The sequence below is a fragment of the Oncorhynchus clarkii genome, chromosome 20 (assembly GCF_045791955.1).
Source record: "Oncorhynchus clarkii lewisi isolate Uvic-CL-2024 chromosome 20, UVic_Ocla_1.0, whole genome shotgun sequence".
Classification (NCBI taxonomy): domain Eukaryota; kingdom Metazoa; phylum Chordata; class Actinopteri; order Salmoniformes; family Salmonidae; genus Oncorhynchus; species Oncorhynchus clarkii.
In genome coordinates this window covers 38,219,568-38,247,008 of record NC_092166.1, presented here as the reverse complement: position 1 = coordinate 38,247,008, position 27,441 = coordinate 38,219,568, and the positions used below count along the sequence as shown (strand labels likewise).

Genomic DNA, 27,441 nt, shown 5'->3' with positions numbered 1-27,441 from the left:
AGGAGCAAGGTTGGAGAGCCCTGCCCTACATGCCTGGCTCTGGTGAAAAGTAGTGTACTATGTAGGGAATAGGGTGCCTATTGGGATGCAGATGTCTCTCCCAACAAGGTTGAGCCTTTACCAGATGTCCCTGTGTAGGATACTGAGGGATCATCTTAGTATCCACCTCTTTGAAACATACTCCATTGATTCCAATGACTCATTTGGTCCAGACAATAATCCACGTGTTGTGGGATTTTCAGGAAGACATATCTAGTTTCTACAGTACAGCTTTATCCCAGACGTTATCACTGTGCCTTACAGACAGCTTGTTTCACCTTAAGCCCAGCGTTCAGTCTGGTTCAACCACCAGGCTATATTACAGATGTCACCTGACTGACAGTGACACGTTTATAGAAGTAGTGGCTGAATACTTCCTCACAATCAAGCCCAAACCTAAACAATGTACAATATAAACCTGGTATAAAACCCCAAATGTAAACAAAGGCTTATTCAGTATTCCATCTTAACCAATACATTGCACAGTATGCTGTGACAGCATGGACCATATGCTGAACATTCCCCACACTCACTAAGGGTGTACCCCAAATGGCAGCCTATTCCCTACGTAGTGCACCACTTCTCACCAGGGCCCAAGTAATGCACTATATAGGGAATAAGGTGCCATTTGGGATGCAACCCAAACCTCGATGGAAAGGATTCCCCTGTATTTCCTACTTCTCCACCAGCAGCGCCCAGCCTTAACAGGAAGCCATTGTGAGGGTCAAATTACCAGGGTTAGAGCTTCCAAGCCCATTCAATTAATTCTTATTTCCATGATTGACAGTGTCAAATAAATATAATAAAGTAAAGTATACTCATTGTGGTAAGAAAATCCATAGCTATGAAGGCACTTTCCTGTGAAATGTAAGTAAAATCTGTCACAGCTTTCAGAAAGTATCCACAGCCCTTTACTTTCATCACATTTTGTTGATTTGTTGTCACTGGCCTACGCACAATACAACAACGTTAAATTGAAGTTATATTTTTAGAAATGTTTAGAAATGTATTAAAAATGAAGAGCTGAAATGTCTTGAGTATTCAACCCCTTTGTTATGGCAAGCCTAAATAAGTTCAGGAGTAAAAGCATCTTTTCACTTTGTCATTATGGGTTATGGTATGACAAAAAAATATTTTTAATGCATTTTGAAAGTATCAATCAAAAGTTTGGACACCTACTCATTCCAGGGTTTTTCTTTTTCTTTATTTTTACTAATTTCTACATTGTAGAATAATAGTGAAGACATTTAAAAACATGAAATAACACATATGGAATCATGTAGTAACCAAAAAAGTGTTACACAAATAAAAACATATTTTATATTTGAGATTCTACAAAGTAGCCATCCTTTGCCTTGATGACAGCTTTGCACACTCTTGACATTCTCTCAACAAGCTTATTGAGGTAGTCACCTGGAATGCATTTCAATTAACAGGTGTGCCTTGTTGAAAGTCAATTTATGGAATTTCGTTCCTTCTTAATGCGTTTTGGCCAATCAGTTGTGTTGTGACAAGGTAGGGGTGGTATACAGAAGATAGCCCTATTTGGTAAAAGACCCTAATATGGCAAGAACAGCTCAACTAAGCAAAGAGAAACGACAGTCCATCACTACTTTAAGACATGAAGGTCAGTCAATCCAGAAAATTTTACCAGTCTCAGAAATTGCATTCCATATAAAAGCTTCAGAAATCAGAAATCTGTCTTTTGGTCTGATGAATCCAAATGTTTGATTTTGGTTCCAACCGCCGTGTCTTTGTGAGACGCAGAGTAGGTGAACGGATTATCTCTGCATGTGTGGTTCCCACCATGAAGCATGGAGGAGAAGGTGTGATGGTGCTTTGCTGGTGACACTGTTTGTGATTTATTTAGTATTCAAGACACACTTAACCAGCATGGCTACCACAGTATTCTGCAGCAATATGCCATCCCATCTGGTTTGCACTTAGTGGGACTATCATTTGTTTTTCAACAGGACAATGGCCCAACACACCTCCAGGCTGTGTAAGGGCTATTAGACCAAGAAGGAGAGTGATGGAGTGCTGCATCAGATGACCTGGAATCCATAATCACCCAACCTCAACCCAATTGAGATGGTTTGGGGTGAGTTGGACTGCAGAGTGAAGGAAAAGCAGCCAACAAGAGCTCAGCATATGTGGGAACTACTCCAAGGCGGTTTCAAAAGCATTCCAGGTGAAGCTGGTTGAGAGAATGCCAAGAGTCTGTAAAGCTGTCAAGGGTGGCTACTTTGAAAAATATAAAATATAAATATATTTTATTTGTTTAACACTGTGCTTACTACATGATTCCATATGTGTTATTTAATAGTTTCGATGTCATTACTATTATTCTACATTGTAGAAAATAGAAAAAATAAAGAAAAACCCTTGAATGAGTAGGTGTGTCCAAATTTTGAATGGTAAAATGATCGTGGCGTTTGGTGTACGCTTTTGAATTTAAAAAAACTTTATTTTCATTGTTTTTATAATAACAGCAAAGTTAAAAGGCTTATTGTCAAAGTTAAACCCGCTTGTTTTTTAAAATGAATAAGACCGAAAAATACATGAGAATAATAAACAATAAAATGATACAAACAAGCAGGGGCTCTCCTGTATTAGTATCTGGGACCAAGTTAAAAATACAGTTCCCTTGTGCTAAAATAAGAAAAACATACTGATTATGGAAGAACAAAAATTAAGGCGACAGTTAGGCTATTACGACAAAATAAATGGGATGTTATTAAAATAATTATTTAAAAAACAAACAAATGAACTAAACAATAAGAAAATCAATATTCATAATATTTCATAATAATAAAACTTAATCTCTTAGTGCTACCAGTAACCTTTGACAAAAGGGGAAGTTGGTTGGGAAACTTATGGCGCATTTCAGAACAGAGACCGGAACTTAGTTAGAACTGTCGCTCGTTCCCGTATGAAAAGTTGTCATCAAGATGGTATTTTTTGTTTTTAAAGCAATCTCTTTAGGGTGTTTTTTGAAAATCTGAGTAGTAGTAGACCTCTGTGATTGGTTGAACTTGCTGCTTGATGACAGTAGCACCTCCCTCCTCCTCTGTGATAGGGTAGCTGTGGCAGGTCAGGTGACATTACAGGTGGTTGGGTTGATAGGTACGGTGGCTGAGATGGGAAACTCAGAACCAGAGGCTGTTCAGCACAGAATAGTTATGTTGCATAGTGGTCAAAACTTCCCAGGTACTCCAGAGAGGCCCTGTAACACAGCTGAAACTGGTCCTAAAGAGAGGGAAACAGGAAATACAGTCAAAAATCAGTCAATCATATACAGTATTTATAAGTTAGTTTTGCTCCCTGCAGCTTTGTTTTCAATGATTGTAACATATTTTCAAATTATTTACTTTTTGATATCTTGGCATAGATTCTACACGTGTTTGGAACTCTGAGGGTTGCGACACCATTCTTCCAACAGAGATTCCATCATTTTGTATTTTGTTGATTGTGGTGGAAAATGCTCGTCTGAGTACCAGTCACTTTAGCTAACAGTCCACTCCTTTCCACTCCTTGTCATTGCCAAAGATAAGCACTGGATTTATGGCGGAGTTGCTCATTGGTTGTTGGAAAATGACATTAATATTTTCCATGACAACATGTGGAGCCTCGAAAATAGAATTAACAAACAAATGATCCAAAACAAACATTTAGCTGTTAGCAAGGCAAGTTGTTGTATTTTGAGACGTTTTGTGGTTAGAATTGCAGTATGTTGTGATGTGTACCCAGGTGCAGAGAAGAGACCAGACGAGAAATCAGCGGATAAACATAATACTTTACTGAGAAATGGTAATGGAAGGATCACAGTAACACTAGGAAAACAACAAACACTAAGACTTGAAAACTCACTCAGGAGACAAATGCACATGGCAGATAATTCCAGCTTCAGCAAAGGACAACAGAAAACACACCTCTGTTAACCTGTTAAGTGTAGGGGGCAGTATTTTGATGTTTGTATGAAAAACGTACCCAAATTAAACTGCCTATTTCTCAGGCCCAGAAGCTAGAATATGCATATACTTGTCAGATTAGGATAGAAAACACTCTACCGTTTCCAAAACAGTCAGAATATTGTCTGTGAGTATGATAGAACTGATATTGCAGGCGAAAACCTGAGGAAAATCCAACTAGGAAGTGCCTCTTATTTTGAAATCTCCCTGTCCCATTGCATGCCTTCCCTCCATTTAAAGGGGTATCAACCAGATTCCTTTCCCTATGGCTTCCACATGGTGTGAAAAGTCTTTAGACATAGTTTCAGCACTTTATTCTGAAAAATGAGCGAGAACAATCACATCGCGTCAGTGGATGGCTGGGTGTCCCTAGAGTTTTGCATGCGCCAACAGCTTGGGAGCAGACATTTTTTCTCTCTCGCTCCTATTGAATAAGCTACGGTCCGGTTAAAATATTATCAATTATTTATTGTAAAAACAACCTGAGGATTGATTATAAAAAAACGTTTGACTTGTTTCTACGAACTTTACGGATACTATTTGGAACATTTATTGTGTAACTGGGAGTCTCGTGAGTGCAAACAGCCGAAGATCATCAAAGGTAAGAGATTCATTTTATTGCTTTTCTGACTTTCGTGACCAATCTACTTTGCTGCTAACTGTTTGTAATGTTCTGTCTGCTGAGAGAGATGACCTCACATAAACGCTTGGTCTGCTTTTGCTGTAAAGCTTTTTTGAAATCTGGCACGCCAGGTGGATTAACAACAAGCTAAACTGTGTTTTGCTGTATTGAACTTGGGATTTCATGAAAATTAAATATTTTTAGTAATTTAATTTGAATTTGGTGCTCTGCAATTCAGCGGATGTTGACAAAAATTATCCCGCTAACAGGATGGGTGCGCCAAAAAGTTAACAGGGAAATCATAACGAGTAAATAGGACAGAGCTCTCTGCTGCCCTCTGGTGACAGGTGGAACCATGATATATTTTAGACATGAGCTATTAACTTTTGACGGACAGGTTGTATCTGGACGATCAAAAAACGGTTGCTTAGCAACTGGTATCACCGTGTTCTGTGGAGAAAATAAGTTCCAATCATTGTCTAATCGTTGTAATTGGAGGATAGTTGTGAGGGTGATCGAATCAGAATCAAATCCTCTGTTCTCCTCTAGCTTATTGATGAAAGAATGTTCATATTTGAAGATGGATAAAGGCCAGTATTTTTGGCACATGACTTGGGATGGATTAGCTAATGAGACTGGTATCCAGGCTAGGAAAACCCTTTCTCAGGTGCCGCTCCAGTCTTCCATAAATGTTGGGTTGAGATCTGGTGAAGGAGACGGCCATGGCATATGGTTTACAGCAGAGGTTCCCAATCTAGGGGTCGTGACCACATGTGGGGTTCCCTGACATGAAAATGGGGTGGCGGGACAATTTCCAAAAACCTGGTAAAAGTAAATAAGTTGTTTTTGTCTCTTAAAATCATTGTAATGTGGTTAACCTTAAAAATCTAAATGAAAATTGGTGAAATCTAAACTTTAAAATTAGAGCACCTTTAGAGCTGGGGAAAAGGCTGCACTTGACCATTGGACTTGAATCATTCCTACGGTGAATGGCTAAGCCTGCTACGCTATACAACTACACACTATTGCAGTGACTAGTGATATGGTGAAAACTAGGCACACAAACTCAAATCAATAGCTTTGTCAGATAACACTGTGAAACTAAGAATTGATGCTATAGCTAGCAATCAAGAGGACACTGACTGAACGACTCAAACTCCCCACCTTGTGCTCTTCCAATGGATTTTAGCTGTGAGGGACAAGATGCATGACTTTTGTTTGCTACATGTCGTAGGATGCTATTTACGAGGACATACAGTCGGGAGAAAAAGTATTTGAGACACTGCCGATTTTGCAGGTTTTCTTACTTACAAAGCATGTAGAGGTCTGTAATTTTTTTTATCATAGGTACACTTCAACTGTGAGAGACGGAATCTAAAACAAAAATACAAAAAAATCACATTGTATGATTTTTAAGTAATTAATTTGCATTTTATTGCATGACATAAGTATTTGATTCATCAGAAAAGCAGAACTTAATATTTGGTACAGAAACCTTTGTTTGCAATTACAGAGATCATACGTTTCCTGTAGTTCTTGACCAGGTTTGCACACACTGCAGCAGGGATTTTGGCCCTCTCCTCCATACAGACCTTCTCGAGATCCTTCATGTTTCGGGGCTGTCGCTGGGCAATACGGACTTTCAGCCCCCTCCAAAGATTTTCTATTGGGTTAAGGTCTGGAGACTGGCTAGGCCAATCCAGGACCTTGAGATGCTTCTTATGGAGCCACTCCTTAGTTGCCCTAGCTGTGCGTTTCGGATCGTTGTCATGCTGGAAGATCCAGCCACGACCCTTCTTCAATGCTCTTACTGAGGGAAGGAGGTTACTGGCCAAGATCTCCCCTCAATATGGTGCAGTCGTCCTGTCCCCAAAGAGTGATGTTTCCACCTTCATGCTTCACGGTTGGGATGGCGTTCTTGGGGTTGTACTCATCCTTCTTCTTCCTCCAAACACGGCGAGTGGAGTTTAGACCAAAAAGCTGCATTTTTGTCTCATCAGACCACATGACCTTCTCCCATTCCTCCTCTTGATCATCCAGATGGTCATTGGCAAACTTCAGACGGGCCTGGACATGCGCTGGCTTGAGCAGGGGGACCTTGCATGCGCTGCAGGATTTTACGGCGTAGTGTGTTACTAATGTTTTACGGCGTAGTGTGTTACTAATGGTTTTCTTTGAGACTGTGGTCCCAGCTCTTTTCAGGTCATTTACCAGGTCCTGCTGTGTAGTTTTGGGCTGATCCCTCACCTTCCTCATGATCATTGATGCCCCACGAGGTGAGATCTTGCATGGAGCCCCAGACCGAGGGTGATTGACCGTCATCTTGAACTTCTTCCATTTTCTAATAATTGCGCCAACAGTTGTTGCCTTCTCACCAAGCTGCTTGCCTATTGTCCTGTAGCCCATTCCAGCCTTGTGCAGGTCTACAATTTTATCCCTCATGTCCTTACACAGCTCCCTGGTCTTGGCCATTGTGGAGAGGTTGGAGTCTGTTTGATTGAGTGTGTGGACAGGTGTCTTTTATACAGGTAACGAGTTCAAACAGGTGCAGTTAATACAGGTAATGAGTCGTGAACAGGAGGGCTTCTTAAAGAAAAACTAACAGGTCTGTGAGAGCCGGAATTCTTACTGGTTGGTAGGTGATCAAATACTTATGTCATGCAATAAAATGCAAATGAATTACTTAAAAATCATACATGTGATTTTCTGGATTTTTGTTTTAGATTCCGTCTCTCACAGTTGAAGTGTACCTATGATAAAAATGACAGACATGCTTTGTAAGTAGGAAGACCTGCAAAATCGGCAGTGTCTCAAATACTTGTTCTCCCCACTGTCCGTGACCCGTTTCAAAGCTAGGCATATGTTGACATCACTACTTTACAGGGAGAAATATAAATGTTTTTATCAAAATGTGTTTTTTTGGCAGAAATGCCATGTGAACTTTCATGTGCCTTAACTAAATAGTATTCCATCTGTAAATACAAATAAGATTGTTAACCACTCGGGCATCACAACTTTCTCAATTAGCTCAGACAAAGACAAACATATTCTGAGCACTTGAATCACTGGTCCACAAGTCCATGTATTAAATAGATTATCCATATCAAGTCACCAAGGATACGTTCAAAATACTGGTTTATCATAGCACTGCGAGCAGATTTAAACCCTGCGCAAGAAGACAACATTGGATTTCAAGTCCAAAGCCTTAAAATGACTGCCATCAAAACTTACTCTGTTATCTTTGGGATTTGGAAACAGACATCATTGGTGTAAAATGGTAAACTTGATGGCACGACATATTGATCTTATTGCGCCAAATCACGTCATAACCACTCGGACATCACAGCTTTCTGAATTAGCTCACACAAAGACAAAAGTATTCTGAGCACGTGAATCACTGGACAAGTCCATGTATTAAAGAGATTATCCATATCAAGTCACCAAGGATAAGTTCAAAACACTGGTTTGGCAAAGCTCTGTGAACAGGGTTCAAACCTGTACGGGAGCCTTCACTGGATTTCTAACGCCTTAACCACTGGGCCATCAAAGCATGTTACGTTAACTACAAAGCATTAACCAGTCGGCTATCTAATTCTGTCCATTTTACATCTGTAAAGACTAGACTATCTTCTGAAGAGCCAATTTGAACTGTTTCTCAAGGAATTTGTATTCTGAGCACTTGAATCAAAGGACAAGTCCATGGATTAAGCACATTATCCATATCAAGTCACCAAGGATATGTTCAAAATACTGGTTTATCATAGCACTGCGAGCGGAGTTCAACCCTGCGCAGGAAGACAACATTGGATTTCAAGTCCAAAGCCTTAACCACTCTGCCATCAACACTTACTCTGTTGTCTTGCAGTCCTTAACAGCTTGGCTTTCTCACAACCAGCAGGATCTGGACTGAAGAGCCTATTTGAACTCTTTGTCAAGGAATAAATATTCTGAGCACTTGAATCAAAGGACAAGTCCATGCATTAAGCACATTATCCATATCAAGTCACGGAGGATATGTTAAAAATAAAAACTGGTTTGTCATTGCGCTGTGAGCAGGGTTCGAACCTGCGCGGGGAGACCCCATTGGATTTCAAGTCCAACGCCTTAACCACTCGGCCATCACAGCTTGCTTCTTAACTACCAGTCGATTATCTCATTCTGTCAATTTTACTTCTGTAAAGACTAGACTGTCTACTGAAGAGCCTATTTGAACTGTTTTTCAAGGAATACATATTCTGAGCACTTGAATCAAAGGACAAGTCTACGCATTAAGCACTTCATCAATATCAAGTCACCAATGCTATTTTACAAATAAAGACTGGTTTGTCAATGTGCTGCGAGCAGTTTTAAAAACTGTACGGGGAGACAACACTGGAGTAAATTTGCAATGTTTAAACCACTTGGCCATGGCAGCAGTAGGAATCTAAGGAAAGTGATGAGGAGAAAGAACAAGTGGGCTATTCGCTTCGAGCAATGTTAAAATATGGGTGGGGAGACCCCATTGAAATTCAGGTCATCATTGGTGTAAAATGGTAAACTTGATGGCACGACATATTGATCTTATTGCGCCAAATCACGTCTTAACCACTCGGCAATCACAGCTTTCTGAATTAGCTCACACAAAGACAAAAGTATTCTGAGCACGTGAATCACTGGACAAGTCCATGTATTAAAGAGATTATCCATATCAAGTCACCAAGGATAAGTTCAAAACACTGGTTTGGCAAAGCTCTGTGAACAGGGTTCAAACCTGTACGGGAGTCTTCACAGAATTTCCAACACCTTAACCACTGGGCCATCAAAGCATGTTACGTTAACTACCAAGCATTAACCAGTCGGCTATCTAATTCTGTCCATTTTACATCTGTAAAGAATAGACTATCTTCTGAAGAGCCAATTTGAACTGTTTCTCTAGGAATTTGTATTCTGAGCACTTGAATCAAAGGACAAGTCCATGGATTAAGCACATTATCCATATCAAGTCACCAAGGATATGTTCAAAATACTGGTTTATCATAGCACTGCGAGCGGAGTTCAACCCTGCGCAGGAAGACAACATTGGATTTCAAGTCCAAAGCCTTAACCACTCTGCCATCAAAACTTACTCTGTTATCTTGCAGTCCTTAACAGCTCGGCTTTCTCACAACCAGCAGGATCGAAACAGGCTCTTCAATTTATACTCTTTGTCAAGGAAGAAATATTCTGAGCACTTGAATCAAAGGACAAGTCCATGCATTAAGCACATTATCCATATCAAGTCACCGAGGATATGTTAAAAATAAAAACTGGTTTGTCATTGCGCTGTGAGCAGGGTTCGAACCTGCGCGGGGAGACCCCATTGGATTTCAAGTCCAACGCCTTAACCACTCGGCCATCGCAGCTTGCTTCGTTAACTACCAGTCGGTTATCTCAATCTGTCAATTTTACTTCTGTAAAGACTAGACTGTCTACTGAAGAGCCTATTTGAACTGTTTTTCAAGGAATACATATTCTGAGCACTTGAATCAAAGGACAAGTCTACGCATTAAGCACTTCATCAATATCAAGTCACCAATGCTATTTTACAAATAAAGACTGGTTTGTCAATGTGCTGCGAGCAGTTTTAAAAACTGTACGGGGAGACAACACTGGAGTAAATTTGCAATGTTTAAACCACTTGGCCATGGCAGCAGTAGGAATCTAAGGAAAGTGATGAGGAGAAAGAACAAGTGGGCTATTCGCTTCGAGCAATGTTAAAACATGGGTGGGGAGACCCCATTGAAATTCAGGTCCAACGTCTAAAGAACTCGGCCATTGCAGCTGTTGGAATGCAAGTAAAGGGATTGGGATTTGGAAACAGACATCATTGGTGTAAAATGGTAAACTTGATGGCACGACATATTGATCTTATTGCGGCAAATCACGTCTTAACCACTCGGCAATCACAGCTTTCTGAATTAGCTCACACAAAGACAAAAGTATTCTGAGCACGTGAATCACTGGACAAGTCCATGTATTAAAGAGATTATCCATATCAAGTCACCAAGGATAAGTTCAAAACACTGGTTTGGCAAAGCTCTGTGAACAGGGTTCAAACCTGTACGGGAGCCTTCACAGATTTTCCAACACCTTAACCACTGGGCCATCAAAGCATGTTACGTTAACTACCAAGCATTAACCAGTCGGCTATCTAATTCTGTCCATTTTACATCTGTAAAGACTAGACTATCTTCTGAAGAGCCAATTTGAACTGTTTCTCAAGGAATTTGTATTCTGAGCACTTGAATCAAAGGACAAGTCCATGGATTAAGCACATTATCCATATCAAGTCACCAAGGATATGTTCAAAATACTGGTTTATCATAGCACTGCGAGCGGAGTTCAACCCTGCGCAGGAAGACAACATTGGATTTCAAGTCCAAAGCCTTAACCACTCTGCCATCAAAACTTACTCTGTTATCTTGCAGTCCTTAACAGCTCGGCTTTCTCACAACCAGCAGGATCTGGACTGAAGAGCCTATTTGAACTCTTTGTCAAGGAATAAATATTCTGAGCACTTGAATCAAAGGACAAGTCCATGCATTAAGCACATTATCCATATCAAGTCACCGAGGATATGTTAAAAATAAAATCTGTGAGCAGAGTTCGAACCTGCGCGGGGAGACCCCATTGGATATCAAATCCAACGCCTTAACCACTCGGCCATCGCAGCTTGCTACTTTAACTATCAGGCCTTAACCAGTCGGTTATCTCATTCTGTCAATTTTACTTCTGTAAAGACTAGACCGTCTACTGAAGAGCCTATTTGAACTGTTTTTCAAGGAATACATATTCTGACCACTTGAATATCAAGTCACCAATGCTATTTTACAAATAAAGACTGGTTTGTCAATGCGCTGCGAGCAGTTTTAAAAACTGTACGGGAGACATCACTGGAGTTCATTTGCAATGCTTAAACCACTTGGCCATCGCAGCAGTAGGAAACTAAGGAAAGTGATGAGGAGAAAGAACAAGTGGCCTATTCGCTTCGAGCAATGATATAGGGGGCGCTCTTTTAATTTTTGGATGAAAAACATTCTCGTTTTAAACAAGATATTTTTTCACGAAAAGATGCTCGACTATGCATATAATTGACAGCTTTGGAAAGAAAACACTCTGACGTTTCCAAAACTGCAAATATATTGTCTGTGAGTGCCACAGAACTGATGTTACAGGCAAAACCCTGATAAAAATCCAATCAGGAAGTGCCGCATTTTTTGAAACCGCCTCATGCCAATGACTCCTTATATGGCTGTAAAGGAGCTAGGAGTCAGCTTACGTTTTTCACGTTTTCCCCAAGGTGTCTGCAGCATTTGTGACGTCTTTTTAGGCATTTCCATTGGAGAATGGCTGTAAGAGACCATATAGGGAGAGTGCACGCATGGTGTCTCCCGGAGAAAACCTTGCGTAAAATACTGAGGTAGCCATTTTTCCAATTGTTTCTTATGAGAAACCAACTGCCTCCACGGATATATTATCGAATACATATGTTAAAAACACCTTGAGGATGGATCCTAAACAACGTTTGCCGTGTTTCTGTCGATATTATGGAGCAAATTTTGAAAAAAGTTTGCCGTATTTTCGGTCGATTTCTCAGCCAAGCAGGATGAACAAACGTGACCTTTTTCGCCTACAAAAATATTATTTTTGGAAAAAAGGAACATTTGCTATCTAACTGGGAGTCTCCTGAGTGAAAGCATCTGAAGTTCTTCAAAGGTAAATTATTTAATTTGGTTGCTTTTCTTATTTTTGTGAAAATGTTGCCTGTTGCCAGCACAGCCTAATATAGCATTATGCCATGCTAAACTTACACAAATGCCTGTCTAGCGTTGGCTGTAACGCATATTTTGAAAATCGGAGATGACAGTGTTGTTAACAAAAGGCTAAGCTTGTGTTTCAATATATTTATTTCATTTCATTTGCGATTTTCATGAATTGGAAATGTTGCGTTATGGTAATGCGCTTGAGGCTATGATTACGCTCCTGGATACGGGATTGCTCGTCGCTAGAGGTTAAAACATGGGTGGGGTGAACCAATTGAAATGCAGGTCCAACGTCCATGCATTAAAGAGATTATCCATATCAAGTCACCAAGGATATGTTCAAAATAAAAACCCTGCCAGTAGGGTTGGAACCTGCGCAGGAAGACACCATTGGATTTCAAGTCCAACGCCTTAACCACTCTGCAATCACAGGTTGCTCTGTTATCTCGCAGGCCTTAACAGGTCGGCTATCTCACAACCAGCAGGATCTGTACTGAAGAGACGATTTGAACTCTTTGTTCAGGAAGATACATTCTGAGCACTTGAATCAAAGGACAAGTCCAGGGATTAACCTCTCTAGGGTATGTGGGACGCTAGCCTCCCATCTGGCAAACATCCAGTGAGGTTGCCGAGCGCCAAATTCAATTACAGAAATGCTCATTATAAAAATTCAAAAAACAAAACATATTTTACATATTTTTAAAGATGAACTTCTTGTTAAACCAACCACAGTGTCATATTTATAAAATGCTTTTCGGTGAAAGCATACCTAGCCCAGAACATACCTAGCCCAGAACATAGCCCAGTTGACAAATTATTACAAACAGTAACCAGCCAAGCAGAAGCGTCACAAAACTCAGAAATAGAGATAAAATTAATCCCTTACCTTCGATGATCTTCATATGGTGTTAATCAGAAGACATACATTTTCTCAATAAATGTTCCTTTTGTTAGATGAAGTCTCTTTATATCCAAAAACCTCAGTTTTGTTAGCGAGTTTTCTTCAGTAATCCACAGGCTCAAACTCAGTCAAAACAATCAGACAAAAATCCTAATTGTATCCGTAAAGTTCATAGAAACATGTAAAACGATGTTTATATTCAATCCTAAGGTTGTTTTTTAGCCTAAATGATCTATAATATTTCAACCGGACAATAACGTCATCAATATAAAAGGTAAACAAGAAATGCACATGCGCCTGAAAAAACTCTGCGTCACGTTTGGGTCCACTCATTCAGACTGCTCTTACTCCCTCATTTATAAGAATACAAGCCTGAAACGATTTCTAAAGACTGTTGATATCTAGTGGAAGGCATAGGAACTGCAAATGGAGTCCTATGTCAATGGATACTGTAATGGCAATGAATAGAAAACTACAAAACCAACAAAAAAACTACTTCCTGAATGGATTTTTCTCAGGTTTTCGCCTGCTAAATCAGTTCTGTTATACTCACAGATTCTATTTTAACAGTTTTGGAAACTTTAGAGTGTTTTCTATCCAAATCTACCAGTTATATGCATATCATATCTTCTGATCTCAAGTAGCAGGCCGTTAAATTTGGGCATGCTTTTCATCCAAAATTCCAAATGCTGCCCCCTACCCCCATACAAACCACTGTAATCCAAAAGGGTTTTTATCTAAACCTTTTTTTTTTCACCTGAGAATGATCTCAATGAAGTTTTAAAAACTGTACAGGGAGACAACACTGGAGTAAATTTGCAATGTTTAAACCACTTGGCCATGGCAGCAGTAGGAATCTAAGGAAAGTGATGAGGAGAAAGAACAAGTGGGCTATTCGCTTCGAGCAATGTTAAAACATGGGTGGGGAGACCCCATTGAAATTCAGGTCCAACGTCTAAAGAACTCGGCCATTGCAGCTGTTGGAATGCAAGTAAAGGGATTGGGATTTGGAAACAGACATCATTGGTGCAAAATGGTCAACTTGATGGCACGACATATTGATCTTATTGCGCCAAGTAACCTCGGTCCTTTCCAAAGCCGTGAAGGTTGGAAGTTTAATGTACAAGTCAAAAAACTATGTGCAGAGAAAGTACAAGTGGACTATTCACTGAGAATAAGATTTTAAAAAGAGCAGGGAGACTCAATTGGGTTTCAAGTCTGAGGACTTAACCACTTGGCTCTCAGATTTTCCATCGCAAATCTAACACAAACAACAGTATCTGTACTGAAGAGCCTATTTGAACTGTTTCTCAAGGAATATATATTCTGAGCATTTTAATCAAAGGACAAGTCCATGCATTAAGCACATTATCCATATCAAGTCACCAAGGATATGTTCAAAATGAAAACTGGTTTGTCATAGCTCTGTGAGCAGGGTTCAAACCTGCGCGGGGAGACCCCATTGGATTTCAAGTCCAACGCCTTAACCACTCGGCCATCGCAGCTTGTTATGTTAACTACCAGGCCTTTATCTCATTCTGTTATTTTTACTTCTTTTACAAGACTGTCTACTGAAGAGCCTATTTGAACTGTTTTTCAAGGAATACTTTTTCTGAGCACTTGAATGAAAGGACAAGTCTATGCATTAAGCACTTCATCAATATCAAGTCACCAATGCTATTTTACAAATAAAGACTGGTTTGTCAATGCGCTGCTAGCAGTTTTAAAAACTGTACGGAGAGACAACACTGGAGTTCATTTGCAATGCTTAAATTACGACCCTAGTTGGTTTAACCACAAAAGAAGACCAGAACCATCCCGCTAGCCATGATTAGCTGACATAGTGGATGGGCTGGACATGCCGGGAGTTTGGATTGGTCTGCCATGTAGCATGCTTCTGTCTATAACGTGAGCTGCTCAGTATGTGCTGATAGTCTTTTCTACCACAGCTTTTTTTTGAAAGATATAACATTCAGTGTGAAGCGGAGTGACTTGACACAACGCTGTCCAAACAAGATGTAGCTACAAACAAAACAGAGTTAAATGGTTCCAGTCTGCCATGAAGCGTACATCCATCTACAGTATACGGGTAGCTACATTTTAAGAAATTCTTTGTTTCTAATTTTGTCAGAAAGTAATTTTCATTGCAAGTTAAAGCGTACTGTTAGCTAGCGAACATTACCTTGCTGGCTCGCTAGCTAATGTAACGTGCAAAATCTGTGTAGTATTATTAGAATCAGAGATCTATTTGCATTGCTAGTTATAGCCTAATGTTAGCTAGCTTTTATTTGATTTATTTCATCTTTTTAAACCAGGTTCCGGCCAGTTGAGAACAAGTTCTCATTTACAACTGCGACCTGGACAATATAAAGGAAAGCAGTGCGACAAAAACAGCACAGAGTAACACATAAACAAGCGTACAGTCAATAACACAATAGAAAAAGTATATGTACAGTGTGTGCAAATGTAGAAGAGTAGGGAGGTAAGGCAATACATAGGCCTTGGAGCCAGTGGGTTTGGCGACGAATATGTAGTGAGGGCCAGCCAACGAGAGCATACAAGTCGCAGTAGTGGGTAGTATATGAGGCTTGGGTGACAAAATGGATGGCACTGTGATAAACTACATCCAATTCACTGAGTAGAGTGTTGGAAGCTATTTTGTAAATGACATCACCGAAGTCAAGGATCGTTAGGATAGTCAGTTTTATGAGGGTATGTTTGGGAGCATGAGTGAAGGAGGCTTTGTTGTGAAATAGGAAGCCAATTCTAGATTTACTTTTGGATTGGGGATGCTTAACAAGCGGCCGCTTGTGTTTTGTGCAGTCCGTCCAGGAAGCCTACTGACAGCTGCAGATTGTCACCGTCTCTGGTCCCTTTTCGCCACTCCTGGCAAGCTCGCCATTTATGTTGTGGAAATATTTGGTCAATCATATTTCACAAATACCGGAGCATGTGAGTTCAAATAGACTTTTTATTGCTTCATAATAAAAGCAGAGCTGGATCATGAATACAATTGCCTTCCAGTATTGGCACAGAATACATTTGTCCTCCTTACATCATACTCATAGTAACTCCTCTTAATTGCTCATCACCTAGGACATTTAGCCACTGTTATCATATTGCCTTCATATTAGACATGCAACCTGTAGAGTCGCATAAATAGTTTCATGCATGTAGGACCATAGCAACAGACCTTGGCACTCTACAGGAATAACCAATACATGTCATCCTGCTAACTCCTCTGAAAGGGACACCCCTGTTCTGGGAAAAAATCCAAGAGGTGTAACCATAGTTGGCTATAACAGTTACAAGAATAACCAGCCGTGCATGTCTAATGGTGTCAAATGACCCAAAGCACATGACTAGTTTTGCTAGCTCCTTCTGAAATAAAGAATTGCCACATATCTACTGAAAAATTCACAATAGGTACAGGCTGGTGCTAATGGAGGATGATAGCACCCAGCAACAAAGAGCCATTTGAAAGTTGAATTCTTAAATACAGCAAATCAAATTGTTTGGGGACAGACTTGGTGGAGACAACCGAGCACTGAAGGTGATCCTTGGCAAAGATTGCCACTCCACCACCTTTGGAAGATCTGTCTTGCCGAAAAGGTTATAACCAGAAAGGTTAACATCAGTATTCAAAACACTCTTCCTTAACCATGTCTCAGTAATGACCAAGACATCTGGATTGCATCAGTGAACCCACACTTTCCATTGATCCATTTTAGGTAATAAGCTTCTAGTGTTAACGTGCAGAAAACCCAGACTTTTACGAGATAATAAATCAGTGAAGCAGATATCAGAGCACAAGTCAGAATTGGGGCTAGCAACTGTAGATGGGCCAGGGTGTACATGTACATTTCTAGATATCATCAAAAGTAATACAATCAAGGCACGGCATAGTACTGGGAGTGCTCTGCAACGCTGATTTATGACATCTGAATGTGCATCAGATAACAACAAGATCATATTGTACAGCAATGTCATCAGGAAACATGAGTACAAAGCTGGCATGAGGTGGTTAGAATAGGATGGGCGTGGAACAGGGGAACCCAAGAGCAGACTCAGACGAGGAGACTGGTAACCAATGTATTTATTGAAACACAGGGGGAAGATGGAGTACAGGTTAGGGGAAGCTCAGGCAGGATGCTGGAAACCAGGTGCGGAGGCTAAGGCTGGAGCGAGAGGGGTTGGGACAGGGTAAGCAGGTCCGGGGGGAAATCCAAGGGAACCGTAGAGTGGGGGAATCCAGGACAGCGTATCAGGATGACGAAATGTGGGACAGGAGGTAGGGACCAGAGTCAGAGCGGACAGAACTGTAGCGGAGAGGAAAACAGCGTCAGGCAAGGACAACAGGCACAACAGGATAACAGGATCTGAATAGTAACAAACAGCTGGAAACGTAGGCTGACTGAGCAGAGATTACGAGCTGGCAGCGTGGAAGTGGCAGGGCTTAGTATTTGTAGAGGTCTTGATTATGGAACTGGTTGCAGCTGGTGGGGATCTGCTCTGAATCCAGCACACCTATCTCCGCCCACACAGTCACACACAGAGAGGGAGAGGGAGAGGGAGAGGGAGAGGGAGAGGGAGAGGGAGAGGGAGAGGGAGAGGGAGAGGGTACTGGGGAAGTGGCGGCAGGTCAAGGAGACACAGGAGGAGCAGTAGAGGGTGATGCAGGATAAGATGTGACAGTACCCTCCCCCCTCTACGGGGGCCACCTGCTGCCCGACCAGGCTTATCTGGGTGTGAGGTATAGAAATCCCGTAAGAGAGAGGGGTCCAGAATGTGACGGTGGGGCACCCAATCATCATGCTCGCATCATGCCCGCATCCCTCCCAGGCCACCAGGTACAGCCGGCCATGACCCCGACGGCGCATGATCAGAAGCTGGACGGTATAGGCAGGATGGTCATCGATGAGCCAAGGGGGTGGAGGAGCTGGTGCAGGAGGAGACAGGGGACTGACGCAGATAGGTTTAATCAGTGATACATGGAAGGTAGAATGGATCCTGACAGAGGCTGGGAGTTTCAAGAGCACCGCCGAGGGGTTGATGACACAGTCAATTTCAAAGGGACCAATCAAATCAAATCAAAATAAAATGTATTTATATAGCCCTTCATACATCAGCTGATATCTCAAAGTGCTGTAACAGATACCCAGCCTAAAACCCCAAACAGCAAGATATGCAGGTGTCGAAGCATGGTGGCTAGGAAAAACTCCCTAGAAAGGCCAAAACCTAGGAAGAAACCTAGGGAGGAACCAGGCTATAAAGGGTGGCCAGTCCTCTTCTGGCTGTGCCGGGTGGAGATTATAACAGAACATGGCCAAGATCTTAAAATGTTCATAAATGACCAGCATGGTCAAATAATAATAATCACAGTAGTTGTCGAGGGTGCAGCAAGTTATCACCTCAGCACCTCAGGAGTAAATGTCAGTTGGCTTTTCATAGCCGATCATTAATTAAGAGTATCTCTTCCACTCCTGCTGTCTCTAGAGAGTTGAAACAGCATGTCTGGGACAGGTAGCACGTCCGGTGAACAGGTCAGGATTCCATAGCCGCAGGCAGAACAGTTGAAACTGGAGCAGCAGCATGGCCAGGTGGACTGGGGACAGCAAGGAGTCATCATGCCAGGTTGTCCTGAGGCATGGTCCTAGGGCTCAGGTCCTCCGAGAGAGAGAAAGAAAGAGAGAATTAGAGAGAGCATACTTAAATTCACACAGGACACCGGATAGGACAGGAAAAGTATTCCAGATATAACAAACTGACCCTAGCCCCCGACACATAAACTACTACTGCAGCATAAATACTGGAGGCTGAGACAGGAGGGGTCAGGAGACACTGTGGCCCCATCCGATGATACCCCCGTGACCCTCCCAAACAGGAAGGATATAACCCCACCCACTTTGCCAAAGCACAGCCCTCATAACACTAGAGGGATATCTTCAACCACCAACTTACCATCCTGAGACAAGGCTGAGTATAGCCCATATAGATCTCCGCCACGGCACAACCAAAGCGGGGGCGCCAACCCAGACAGGAAGATCACATCAGTGACTCAACCCACTCAAGTGACGCACCCCTCCTAGGGACGACATGAAAGAGCACCAGTAAGCCAGTGACTTAGCCCCTGTAATAGGGTTAGAGGCAGAGAATCCCAGGGGAAAGAGGGGAACCGGCCAGGCAGAGACAGCAAGGGCAGTTCGTTGCTCCAGAGCCTTTTCGTTCACCTTCACACTCCTGGGCACTCAATCATATGACCCACTGAAGAGATGAGTCTTCAGTAAAGACTTAAAGGTTGAGACCGAGTCTGCGTCTCTCACATGGGTAGGCAGACCATTCCATAAAAATGGAGCTCTATAGGAGAAAGCCCTGCCTCCAGCTGTTTGCTTAGAAATTCTAGGGACAATTAGGAGGCCTGCGTCTTGTGACCGTAGCGTACGTGTAGGTATCTACGGCAGGACCAAATCAGAGAGATAGGTAGGAGCAAGCCCATGTAATGCTTTGTAGGTTAGTAGTAAAACCTTGAAATCAGCCCTTGCCTTAACAGGAAGCCAGTGTAGGGAGGCTAGCACTGGAGTAATATGATCAAATTTTTTGGTTCTAGTCAGGATTCTAGCAGCCGTATTTAGCACTAACTGAAGTTTATTTAGTGCTTTATCCGGGTAGCTGGAAAGTAGAACATTGCAGTAGTCTAACCTAGAAGTGACAAAAGCATGGATACATTTTTCTGCATAATTTTTGGACATAAAGTTTCAGATTTTTGCAATGTTACGTAGATGGAAAAAAGCTGTCCTTGAAACCATCTTGATATGTTCGTCAAAAGAGAGATCAGGGTCCAGAGTAACGCCGAGGTCCTTCACAGTTTTATCTGAGATGACTGTACAACCATTAAGATTAATTGTCAGATTCAACAGAAGATCTCTTTGTTTCTTGGGACCTAGAACACGCTTCTCTGTTTTGTCCGAGTTTAAAAGTAGAAAGTTTGCAGCCATCCACTTCCTTATGTCTGAAACACAGGCTTCTAGCGAGGGAAATTTTGGGGCTTCACCATGTTTCATGTTACAGCTGTGTGTCATCCGCATAGCAGTGAAAGTTAACATTATGTTTTTGAATGACATCCCCAAGAGGTAAAATATATAGTGAAAACAATAGTGGTCCTAAAACGGAACCTTGAGAAACACCAAAATTACAGTTGATTTCGCAGAGGACAAAAAATTCACAGAGACAAACCAATGAATCGGGGGGAAAGTTTATTCAATGCCACCTTCAATTGCAGGTCCTGTCCTTCATCTCTTGGTTGGGTTGTTCGGTCTGGCCGTTGGTCTGGGGGTGATATCCAGAAGGAAGACTGACATTAATACCAAGAGCTGAACAGAAGGCTCTCCATACCTGGGAGGTAAACTGGGGTCCTCTGTCGGAAACAATGTCAGAGGGGATGCCATGCAGACAAAACACATGGAATACTAACAGGTCCACAGTCTTGGAGCTTGGAGGACAGGAGCTTGGAGAGGAAAATGAAGTGAGACATTTTGGAAAACCTGTCAATAATGGTGAGGATGACGGAGTTACCGTTAGATGGGGGAAGACCAGTGACAAAGTCCAGAGCTATGTGTAACCAGGGGCAATTGGGTATGGGAAGAGGGCGAAGCAGGCAGGACTTGGGTTTAGTGGAGGTCTTGTTCCAGGCACAGACCGAGCAGGCTGAGACAAAATCCTTGACATCTCTATCTATGGTGGAGAGCTCTGACGCAGAAAGGTAAGGGTCTGGTTCATACCAGGGTGACAGGTGAGGTGGGTAGAATGGCCCCACTGAAGAACATCAGAGCGAACAGAATCTGGAACAAACAAAGTATTACCTGAACTGTTACCCGGGTCAGGCTGGTTCTGCTGAGCCCGGCGGATACGGGACTCGATCTCCTAGGTGACGGCGGCAACAATGCAGGTGGCACAATGGCAGATGTCACAATGGATTCTGGTACCCGTGTTGTCGGTGGTGAACTGGCGAAGCTCGGGAGAGAGGGGTGTGTGTGGTGGAGGTACCTGTACCAGACAGGGGTAGACAGGCCAGGGCAGACGGTGAACAGATCACCAGGTGGAATCCAAGCAGCAGTGCAGCAGGCAATGGGAGGAAGTGTCACACCCACTTGGTATAAGCTCTTATTTCTGGAGGTAGATTTCTTGTAGTGAATGGTCTTTGAACAGCAAGAGAGGGCTTCATGGGATGTTTCAAAGACTCCTGACACTTGTTGGGCCCAAAGGCCTTTTACTTCACACCTTAGTGTTAATTGAATTTGTATCTGACTCAGTTCCAGGTTGGAATGGTGTCCTCAGGTCTCTGCTGTTTGCTTGCTAGAGCACCCTCTGTATAGTTTGGAAAAATAAAACCGTGGAAGCAGTAATCTCTCCGGTTAATTCTGGTCAAAATTAGGTTGTAGGTTTGGAGTTTTGATCTAGAGCGAAGGCCATGCTGTGGAGTGTAGCATTCTGCAAATGTACCTGCTGAAAAATATCAAGTTTATCTAACTCCAAATCTATCCTTTTGTAAAAAATATGTTGAACATTTTGAGAGCTCACATTAAGCTGTCTCTCTCTCTCAGGGCAACTAACTTGTTTTTGTTTGCATACATGTCAAAAATGTATTTTTGAAAGCTATTGCATTGGCCAGGAATCGAACCCTGGCCCTTCGCGTGGGGAGTGGAGCATTCTCGATGTGGAAATCAGACTAGTGCCTAAAAACCAACGAATGATGGCTCAGATTAGAAAGAGCATGGCACTAACAACGGCATAGTTGTGGGCTCGAGTCCCGCTGGGGTCACAAGCAAAAATGTATAGACTCACTGTTATCACGTGGGATTAAAGTGCCTGTTATTTCAAAGGTAAAGGATATGAACATTGGCCAATGCAATTTCAGTAAAGCCGTGTGAACCCCCCCCCCAAAAAAAAGTATTAGTACTTTTTGTGCAATTACAGTGTGTGTGTTGTTGTATTTGTATCCCACTATTTCTACACAGTGAGAGTACTTGTGTTTGTGTTGTATTTTTTCTGGTAGGTAGGCTGTCTCTACTAATATATTCTTCACCTGCTTGACTCCCCAGTGTGACTCGGATGGGAAGTGTGCCTGGTAGAGTAGTGGTTATGGTGGTCGGTCCCTGAAGAAATGGAGTTCAAATCCCAGAAGAGAAAAGCATTGTAACTTTGTTTTTATTTAACCTTTATTTAACTAGGCAAGTCATTTAAGGTAAAGCCCCGCCTTATCTCAGCTCACTGGTCACCATAGCAGCACTCACCTGTAGCACACGCTCCAGCAGGTATATTTCACTGGTCACCCCCAAAGCCAATTCCTTCTTTGGCCACCTTTCCTTCCAGTTCTCTGCTGCCAATGACTTGAACGAACTGCAAAAATCACTGAAACTGGAGACTCACATATCCCTCTCTAACTTTAAGCACCAGCTGTCAGAGCAGCTCATAGATCACTGCACTTGTATATAGCCAATCTCTAAGCAGCCCATCCAAAATCCCCATGCTGTCATTTCCTTTTTTTTTGCACCCCAGTATCTCTACTAGCACATTCATATTCTGCACATCTATCACTCCAGTGTTTAATTGCTAAATTGTAATTGTTTCGCCACTATGGCCTATTTATTGCCTTACCTCCCTTATCTTACCTCATTTGCACACACTGTATATAGACTTTTTTCTATTGTGTTATTGACTGTATGTTTGTTTATTCCATGTGCAACTCTGTGTTGTGGTTTGTGTCGCACTGCTTTGCTTCATCCTGTCCAAGTAACAGTTGTAAATGAGAACTTGTTCTCAACTGGCCTACCTGGGTTAAATAAAGGTGAAATAAAAAATAAGTTAAGAACAAATTCTTATTTAGAGTGACGGCCTACCCTTGCCAAAGCCGGACTGCGCTGGGCCAATTTGGAGTCCCATAGGGAGGAGCCCAATCACTGAGGTGTTTAGGGGAAAAGGGGCTAGTTTCCATCAACTATCGCTAATGAAGTGACACCTTGTAAAGAATGTCCTTTTAATAGAGTTGTGATAACAGATTATATTGTGGAGTAACAACACAAAGCTTGTCTGCAAAAGGCAACTCTTTCCTGGGGTCATGCTTTGTAGACCATTCACAGGTGTTCCTAATCCTGGTCCCTGTGAATAAACCCACATGTTATGATTGTTTAGAAATAGTAGTAGTTATGGTGGGGAATTCCCAAAGGAGAGGTTTTGAGTTAAAGTCCTTGCAAGAGCATGCCAATTTGCTTTTGTGGCCTTGACAGAACAATGTTGAGGTGGGTTCTGGAAGGACATTAGACAGCAAGGGAAATTGGATTATAAAATGTTAGGTAATAGCAACGGGTGTTGAGTATGAGTACTGATCTATGATCAAATCCATCCCTGTCCATATAACTTTATTCCAGAGACAACTGATTCAGAATGATCTAGGCAAAGCGGATCCTAGAACAGTACTCCTCTGTACGCATTTATTAAATGTCTCAGGCTAAGAATGCTGAACTGGAATCAGTTACCCCTGTTTATGTAATGTTATTCATTCTACTCAGAAATGCTAAACAGATCCTAGTTCAGCACTCCTACTTCAAGCCACCAAGAGAATGTTGGGTCTGGGTTGCTAAATGTCTTGAACAGTGGTTCAAAAGGTACCCAATTGTCATACTTGACTAAAAGTAAAGATACCTTAATAGAAAAGGACTCAAGTAAAAGTGAAAGTCACCCAGTAAAATACTACTTGAGTAAAAGTCTAAATGTTTTTGGTTTTAAATATACTTAAGTATCAAAAGTAAACGCCATTGCTAAAATATAGCTAAGTATCAGTGGTAGTATACATTATTTGACAACCCTTATATTAAGCAAACCAGACAGCATGATTTTCTTGTTTTTAATTTAAGAAATAGCCATAGGAACACTCCAACACTCAATACATAATTTACAAACGAAGCCTGTGTTTACTGAGTCTGCCAGAACAGAGGCAGTAGAGATGACCAAGGACGTTCTCTTGATAAGTGTATGAATTGGACCATTTTCCTGTCCGCCTAAGAATTGGAAATGTAACACTGTATGAAATTATTTGATAATTATTTGCCGTGTTTGGAGGAGGAGGAATGCTGCCTATGACCGCAAGAACTCCATCCCCACTGGAAAACATGGAGGTGGAAACATTATCATTTGGGGGTGTTTTTCTGCTAATGGGACAGGACAACTTCACCGCATCAAAGGGACGATGGACAGGGCCATGCACCGTCAAATCTTGGGTGAGAACCTCCGTCCCTCAGCCAGGGCATTGAAAATGGGTCGTGGATGGGTATTTCAGCATGACAATGACCCAAAACAAGAAGAAGCACATTAAGGTCCTGGAGTGGCCTAGCCAGTCTCCAAATCTTAATTCCATAGAAAATCTGTGGAGGGAGCTGAATGTTCGAGTTGCCAAACGTCAGCCTCGAAACCTTAATGACTTGGAGAAGATCTGCAAAGAGGAGTGGGACAAAATCCCTCCTGAGATGTGTGCAAACCTGGTGGCCAACTACAAGAAACGTCTGACCTCTGTGATTGCCAACAAGGGTTTTGCCACAAAGTACTAAGTCATGTTTTGCAGAAGGGTCAAAATACTTATTTCCCTCATTAAAATGCAAATCAATTTATAACATTTTTGACATGCGTTTTTCTGGATATTTTTGTTGTTATTCTGTCTCTCACTGTTCAAATAAACCTACAATTAAAATTATAGACTGATCATTTCTTTGTCAGTGGGCAAACGTACAAAATCAGCAGGGGATCAAATACTTTTTTCCCTCACTGTATATACACAGAAATTCCGTTTATATATATTTATATACATGTATATACAGTTGAATTCGGAAGTTTACATACCGTTAGGTTGGAGTCATAAAACTAATTTTTCAACCACTCCACAAATTTCTTGTTAACAAACTATTGTTTTGGCAAGTTGGTTAGGACATCTACTTCGTGCAAAACACAAGCAATTTTTCAACAATTGTTTACAGACAGATTATTTCACTTATAATTGAATGTATCACAATTCCAGTGGGTCAGAAGTTTACCTACACTAAGTTGACTGTGCCTTTGGAAAATTCCAGAAAAATTATGTCATGGCTTTAGAAGCTTCTGATAGGCTAATTGACATCATTTGAGTCAATTGGAGGTGTACCTGTGGATGTATTTCAAGGCTGACCTTCAAACTCAGTGCCTCTTTGCTTGACATCATGGGAAAATTAAAAGAAATCAGCCAAGACCTCAGAATTTGTTTTTAGACCATAAGTCTGGTTCATACTTGGGAGCAATTTCCAAATGCCTGAAGGTACCACTTTCATATGTAAAAATAATAGTACACAAGTATAAACACCATGGGACCACGCAGCCATCATACCGCTCAGGAAGAAGACGCGTTCTGTCTCCTAGAGATGAACGTACTTTGATGCGAAAAGTACAAATCAATCCCTGAACAACAGCAAAGGACCTTGTGAAGATGCTGGAAGAAACAGGTACAAAAGTATCTTTATCCACAGTAAAATGAGTCCTATATCGACTTAACCTGAAATGCCGCTCAGCAAGGAAGAAGCCACTGCTCCAAAACCGCCATAAAAAAGCCAGACTATGGTTTGCAACTGCACATGGGGACAAAGATCGTACTTTTTGGAGAAATGTCCTCTGGTCTGATGAAACAAAAATGGAACTGTTTGGCCATAATGACCATCGTTATGTTTGGAGTAAAAAGGGGGATGCTTGCAAGCCGAAGAACACCATCCCAACCGTGAAGCACGGCGGTGGCAGCATCATGTTGTGGGGGCGATTTGCTGCAGGAGGGACTTGTGTACTTCACAAAATAGATGGCATCATGAGGCAGGAAAATTAGGTGGATATATTGAAGCAACATCTCAAGACATCAGTCAGGAAGTTAAAGGTTGGTCACAAATGGGTCTTCCAAATGGACAATGACCCCAAGCATACTTCCAAAGTTGTGGCAAATTGGCTTAAGGGCAACAAGTTAAGGTACTGGAGTGGTCATCACAAAGCCCTGACCTCAATCCTATAGAAAATGTGCAGGCAGAACTTAAAAAATGTGTGCGAGCAAGGAGGCCTACAAACATGACTCAGTCACTCCAGCTCTGTCAGGAGGAATGGGCCAAAATTCACCCAACTTATTGTGGGAAGCTTGTGGAAGGCTACCTGAAACGTTTGACCCAAGTTAAACAATTTAAAGGCAATGCAACCAAATACTAATTGAGTGTATGTAAACTTCTGACCCACTGGGAATGTGATGAAAGAAATAAAAGCTGAAATAAATCATCCTCTCTACTATTACTATGACATTTCACATTCTTAAAATAAAGTGGTGAACCTAGCTGACCTAAGACAGGGAATTTTTACTTGGAATAAATGTCCGGATTTGTGAAAAACTGAGTTTAAATGTAGTTGGCTAAGGTGTATGTAAACTTCAGAATTCAACTGTAGCTAGCCCTCGCAATTGTGTTTGTTGAATGCAGTTTTGTCCTTGCTGCTTTTGCAACTGTGAAAGCAACTCTTTCGATGCACTTGCCCTCTGCTCAGAAGACATATTCCTGTATTTCTCTGCATGCTTTGTCTGGAAGTGTCAGGACAAGTTGTAGTCTTTCAAGACAGTGATGCTCTCTTTGCACACTAAGCACACACCCTGATACCTCAATAAAGAAATATTTCTATGTTTTGCTGGAACAATCTACATTCATTGTCTACTTCCCTTTTAAATATTTTAAAAACAAATTTTTGTGCAATATCTATTCAATTTAAATTTCTAGCCAGCTACTATTTGTAACTGTGATGTGTGTGTTAGCCTGTCAGTCACTGTCTGTCCTCGTACAGTTGTTATTTATACGTGCCTTCAAAATAAATGTCCCACAGGCGGTGGGTGTTAAATCATTACACAAAGGCGAGAATTCATTGGCTTTTAATTTGAATAACAAATACGTGTTTCAAAACTTTACTAATGCAAATTCTTCATGTGATCTGAGCATGATTCCGCGGGCCGTATTGAATCAGGTTGCGGGCCGCATACGGCCCCCGGGCCGACCTTTTCCAAGGCCTGTGTTACAAAGTAACCCTGACAGTCAG

At 41.6% G+C, this 27,441-nt stretch overlaps 4 non-coding genes across 4 annotated transcripts; all 4 read right to left on the bottom strand.

Moving 5' to 3' along the window:
* Positions 1–8,676: 8,676 nt before the first annotated feature.
* Positions 8,677–8,758, bottom strand: trnas-uga (transfer RNA serine (anticodon UGA)). The gene has a single exon. It is a non-coding gene; the product is annotated as a tRNA-Ser (tRNA).
* A 1,173-nt stretch (positions 8,759–9,931) lies between these two features.
* Positions 9,932–10,013, bottom strand: trnas-uga (transfer RNA serine (anticodon UGA)). Its single transcript has one exon. It is a non-coding gene; the product is annotated as a tRNA-Ser (tRNA).
* Positions 10,014–11,241: 1,228 nt separating this feature from the next.
* On the bottom strand, positions 11,242–11,323 carry trnas-uga (transfer RNA serine (anticodon UGA)). The gene has a single exon. It is a non-coding gene; the product is annotated as a tRNA-Ser (tRNA).
* A 3,412-nt stretch (positions 11,324–14,735) lies between these two features.
* On the bottom strand, positions 14,736–14,819 carry trnas-uga (transfer RNA serine (anticodon UGA)). The gene has a single exon. It is a non-coding gene; the product is annotated as a tRNA-Ser (tRNA).
* Between the last annotated feature and the right edge of the window lie 12,622 nt (positions 14,820–27,441).